Source organism: Chrysochloris asiatica, unplaced genomic scaffold (genome assembly GCF_000296735.1).
Source record: "Chrysochloris asiatica unplaced genomic scaffold, ChrAsi1.0 scaffold00139, whole genome shotgun sequence".
Classification (NCBI taxonomy): Eukaryota; Metazoa; Chordata; class Mammalia; order Afrosoricida; family Chrysochloridae; genus Chrysochloris; species Chrysochloris asiatica.
The window spans coordinates 4,487,336-4,493,396 of record NW_006408657.1 but is presented as its reverse complement, the minus strand read 5'-3'; the positions used below and the strand labels follow the sequence as shown (position 1 = coordinate 4,493,396).

The following is a 6,061-nucleotide window of genomic DNA, read 5'->3' as shown; positions in this document are numbered from 1 at the left end:
TTGATGAACTTGACTTACACTTTTGGATGTAGTAGCTTAAAATACCAATCAACTGGGAAGGAATCTTCATAGCAAGGATCATTCCCATCCCCTCATTATGCAGGGTTGATAGCGATGGGCAGCTTAGACATTGGTTACCTAAAATGGGGGGCTGCCCTCACTGGCTGCTCTGAAAAGCCATCTTTGCTTTGTTCCTGGGACCGGCTCACCACTCGTTTCAACCATCTTCGTGCTCCTCCTCCTCCGCTGCGAACACTGGCAGCTTTCTCGCTAGAGTCCCCGAACTTGCACTCTTTGTCATCCTCTGTATCAGATCACCATGTACCCAACCATGTCAGATGCAGCTGAGGACACCAGCTCCGAGGTCACCATCAAGGACCTAAAGGAGAAGAAGGAGGTTGTGGAGGAATCAGAAAACGGAAGAGATGCACCCACTAACGGGAACGTTAATGATTGCAATGGGGTACAGGAGGCTGACAATGAGGTAGATGAGGAAGAAGGTGGGGAGGAGGAGGATGAAGAAGAAGAAGGTGATGGTGAGGAAGAAGATGGAGATGAAGATGAGGAGGCCAAGGCAGCTACGAGCAAACGGGCAGCTGAAGATGATGAGGAGATGATGTTGACACCAAGAAGCAGAAGACCGACGGGGATAACTAGACAGCAAAGAAGGAAAAATTAAACTTAAAAAAGGCTGCCGTGACCTATTCACCTTCCACTTCCTGTCTCAGAATGTAAAGGTAGAGAGTAGAGAGTCCCAACCGCCCACTTTGGGCAGCGCTACCGGCAGATGACACACGCTCACCACCACCCAAACAAAACCACAACGTGAATTTGCAACAGGGGAGAAGAAAGAACCAAAACTTCCAAGGCCCTGTTTTTTTCTTAAAAGTACATTTGAAAGGAAAATTTGTTTGTATTTTTTATTTACATTTTATATTTTTGTACATATTGTTAGGGGTCAGCCATTTTTGATAATCTCGGATGACCAAACCAGACTTTGGAGCGTTCTCTGTCTTACTTCTGACTTTACTTGTGGTGTGACCATGTTCATTATAATCTCAAAAGAGAGAAAAAAACAAAACAAAACAACAACAAAAATTACAATCTTATTCCAAGCATTCCAGTACTTTTTTGTGCACGTACTTAGCTATACTATAAGTAGTTGGTTTGTATGAGATGGTTAAAAAAGGCCAAATATAAAGTTTTTTTTATTTTTTTCTTTTGTCTATGATGTTGCTGTTTATTTATTTATTTTTGGCCTGTTTGATGTATGTGTGAATCATTGTTGTCCAACAATAAACCAGAATTTTATTAAGAAAAAAAAAATGGGGGGACTGCAAAGGCATGCAATGACTGGCTTACAAGGTTTCAGGAAGAAATTTAGTTTCAGAATGTGCAGTAGGTAGTAGAATCCCCACTGAATAGTTTTCATCTTTTCTAGATGGGTCTGGTGAAAGGAAATGATTATAAGATTCTTATGATTCAATAGTGAGTAATCGTTGTCATGACTAATTGCGACTGTCACAGCTGTAAAGATAGAGGTTTTGTAGCAAAAAGGGGGAAGTAGTTAGTCTTACATTCCAGGAACAGAGAACCCTAGGGCCAACAAGGGAGAAGAGCAGGAGCGGAATGTGGGACCCTATCCAAAGCATCAGTGGCACCAGGGATGGAGGCAGAGATGAGGGCATGAAGACAAAGAGCAGCTGAGGACTCTAGACTCACGGGGCTGTGTGCTGGCACAACCAGGGGGCAGGCTTGCAGAGTGTGCCCTTTGGTTGCCTGGATGACTATATTCCTGAGTGTTTTGGTGTACATTCAAAAACAAAAAGACCAGAGGGACTGGAGGTGTTGTTGAATGATGATACATGCAGAGGATTGCAATCATTGCAATGAAAAAAAGACTATAGGATGAATGTAAAATTGATGTTCTCCCATGTAAACTATCACTCAATTCACAATGAAAACTTAAAAAAAAAAAAAAGTTTATTGAGTCACTGGAGTAGCACACCCAGTTAAGGAATATGTTGCCTCTGACGTCCAAAGTCCAAAGAGGCCCACCAGTTGTGCCTCCTTTTCAGTTGTGGGAGGGGCCAGATGCAATAACTTATTCTTTACTTTAGCAAGAATGTCTTAAGTGCCTAATACCACTGAATTCATAGAAATATCCTTATGATTTTGTTTTTCTAGAACCACAGCTGGAACCAAATGCCTTAGACTGAGTTCTCTTATGAAGTAAAACCAGTGAAACATAGATGCATATATAAAGAGAAATTTATATCAAGAAAATGGCTCACACTGTTGTAGAAGTCCCAAGTCAAAATCAGATGAACTAAGATGGGCAGGTCAGACAGCAGGCAGGCAGGCAGGCAGGTTAAGCAAGTAAGAAGGCCGACTGCTGATGAATCCCAGGATCAGCAAGGAATAGAGCAGTCTCAAGTCCAAAGCACCAGAGGCCAGAATACAAGCCAGATGCAAGAACCACATGCAGCACAGAGCAAGCAAGCTTTGTCTGAATGTCTAAGATATTGGAAGCAGGCTATACCCCCCAAGGAAACATCCTTTTAATTGATTGGTTGCTCATAGCAGATCTCATCATAGAGTTGATTAAGCCATATTGTATCTCATTATGGAGAAAACTACATCTCAACTGCTCAACCATTGAGAATCCGGGCCCAGTCAAGTTGATACAAAACCTTAACTATCACACCATGGCCACAGTTTGGCATTATATTTATATTATAATGAGAAAATCTGTAGTTCAGTGAACTAAACAGTACATAGAAGCAAAGTAGCCAATATTTCAGGTCCAATTTGGGAATCTGAGGAATATTCCAAGAGTGAGATCACACAGAGATGATTTTGGGGTTGTAAACAAAGGAATCTGCATACTTACAACCTCTTAAACCCAAGATATCATTCTGTCTGGAATATGTTAGACATGTAAATAAGCTAAAGATCATATGTTTCACAAGTGCTCAAGGTTTCTACCTAGCCTAGCAAGCATTGCTGCATAGGGAGTATCCATGTGAACTCTTCGAAATATATGTTGAATATATTTTTTACTACCTTCACACAGGCCACATTAATTCACACTAGGCTACATCATCACTGTCTCTCCATTTGAAGACTTTAAGGAATTGTATGTATTTGTCCATAGTTCTCTATCCTGCAACCAGATAAGAGTCTTTTAAAAATTATATCGTGACATGTCACTTCTTCATTAAAATGGTCCAGAGACTTCTTTTCTTATTTGCATAAAATTCACAGCCTTTGCCATGTTTTGAACACTGACTCTGTAGGATCAGCATTGGACTATGCAAACCAAACCACAAGGTCAGCAATTCAAGCCCACTAGCTTCTCCTTGGGAGAAATATACTGCTTTCTGTTTCTGCGAAGATGTATAGCCTTGGAAACCCCATACTAGGTCACTATGAGTTAGAACCAACTCAACAACACTTAACAACAACAACCACCATGCTTTACAAATTGATGATAGCAGATTCAAAAACTTTGTTACCTATCTGAAGTTGCTTTCCTCATGGTTGCTTTCGTCAAACATGTCAACAAAGTTCTCACATCAGGGAGTTTGAACTGTCTGTTCACTTTACCTGCAGTGTTTTCCCCTGAGATGCTCTCATGACTCAGCCTCACTTTATTAGACTCTCTTTTTAAATGACAACTTATCAAAGAGGCCATTTGTAGCCACACTACATAAAATAAGAATTCATCTTTGACATTCTCCATTATGTTATCCTGCTTTATTTTGTTTCATCTTTAGCAATCATCACTACTTGACATATCGGATATGATGTATCACATTTTGATTTGCCTTTTCTGTGTAGAATATAAGCTCTGTGAGTATGAGTATTTTTTTGTATTGTCTTTACCATTATATTCTTATTGTCCAGAACAGTGAATAGCACATAGAAGACAATCATTAAATACATGATGTATGTATAAATGAATGCAAAATGAATGGAGGATGGAAGAGACAGAGGTTACTTTTCTGAAGTAGTGGTGTTGTGGTTATTTATTGCTACACCAAAAATGGTGTGTTGGAAAAAACATTCTAGTATTTCACAAACTTGTGTGCCAGAAATTCAAGCAGGCTTATTCTTCTGCACCACGTTTGCTTACAGAAGCCTCTCAGAGGTATTCAGCTGACAAGTGGCCTAGTCCACCCAGATGGCTTCATGCACATGTTTGTTGCCTTCATGGAGATTATTAGAAGGCTGAGATCAGCTGGAACCCCTAGACATGGCCTTTCCAGCATAGCATCCTCTGGGTGTTTAGACAGCTTACAGAGTGGCTCTGGGCTCCAAAAGCAAGTAATCAAGCACAAAAGAATGATGATACAAGACCTTTCCTGAGCCAAACTATGGAGTCACAAAATATCACTTCCATCATGCTATATTGGTTAAAATTTCGAAAGGAAATCCAGATTCAAGGGAAGGGCAGATAGATCCCACTTCTCAAGGAAAGAAGTGTCAAAGAATTTGTAACGATGTCTTTAAAACCCTCACAGATGGCTTTTTAAAAAGTGGCTTAAATGATGAGCAGTTCCTGTCACCTGCTGCTTCAAGAGATGTGAGCGCACACAAAGTGGATCAACTAAGTGGTCAGAAAGGTACAAAAAAGACACTTTGGTTCTTGAGGTTTGATAAGCTGCCTTCCTTGTGTGCTTTACATTTTCAGCATGCCCACCTGTACTATATCTCACTAGCCTAAAGAGTAAATGACTAATCTGAGTCGGGCTGGGCTTGCTCTTCCTCATTGTTGGCAGAGAGAGTGAGAGATAAATATATTTTTCCATCTTACCATCACAGAATGTGGGACTAGGTGGGAGAGAGTTGCATGTGAAGCTATACTTAAGTTTTTAAGTCTAAGGAGTATGTACCCACACACATGCATTTCCAGAGAAGTGTCACATTAGAGGTCATGGGTTGTTACCTCATCCGACTTACTTTGCACATGTCCTCAGGAAAGACCAATCACTAGGAAAAAAATATCATGCTTCGTTGAGTAGAGGACCAACAAAAATTAGGGAAACAGCTGTAACAATGGACTTACCACACACTGACAATTGTGAGCATGGTGCAGGAATGGGCAATGTTTCCTCTTTTGTATATAAGATTGCCAAGAGGTGGTGCCACTTGATGGCAACTAACAACAGTATCTTACTTTATAACATGATTATCATACTGATCATCATCACTCATCATGATAGGTGGACAGTCATCTTTCAGGAAATCTAGGATAGAGTGGGTGCTAGTGGTAACATTTGCTTACCAAATTCTTGCTCAAACTTCAACAAGTACTTGTTGTTATTGTTAGGTGCCATCGAGTGGGTACCGACTCATAGCAACCCTATGAATGAAACACTGCCCGATCCTGGGCCAACCTCACAATTGTTGCCACGCTTGAGCCCACTGATGCTGCCACTTGGCCAATCCATTTTACTGGGAGTCTTCCTCTTTTTCTCTGACCCTCCACTTTACCAAACATGATATCCTTCTCCAAAGACTGGTCCCTCCTGACAACATGTCTGAAGTATAAGAGACAAAGTTTGGCCCTCCTGGCCTCCAAGGAGCACTCTGACTGCATTTCTTCCAGCACAGATCTGTTGGTTCTTATGGCAGCCCATGGCACTTTTAATTAGAGTACTACAAAAAAGATACTATTACTGTTGTTGTTGTTGTTAAGTGTCATTGAGTCAGTTCTGACCCATAGTGACCCTGAACAGGGTTTCCGAGGCTGTAAATCTTTACGGGAGCAGAAAGCCTCATCTTTCTCCCACGGAACAGCTGGTAGTTTCGAACTACTGACCTTGTGGTTCACAGCCCGATTCGTAACCACTACACTACTAGAGCTCCTTAGCTGTGTATAATTATTGTTTAAACTTTATTCAATGTTAATCCTAATGTTACGCAGTTTTAATAAGTAGTTGCACATTGGAATTTAAATATTCTATTAAATGTATTTATTATAATGCTGTTTTGATTCCAATACTGAAAGATTAAGTATAATAATATATGAAACATCTTGATAGTATCACATGAC

The 6,061-nt window shown here is 40.5% G+C and overlaps 1 pseudogene; it reads left to right on the top strand.

The window, feature by feature from the left end:
- The first annotated feature begins 331 nt into the window (after positions 1-331).
- LOC102840250 lies at positions 332-657 on the top strand (annotated as a pseudogene).
- The last annotated feature ends 5,404 nt before the right edge of the window (positions 658-6,061 follow it).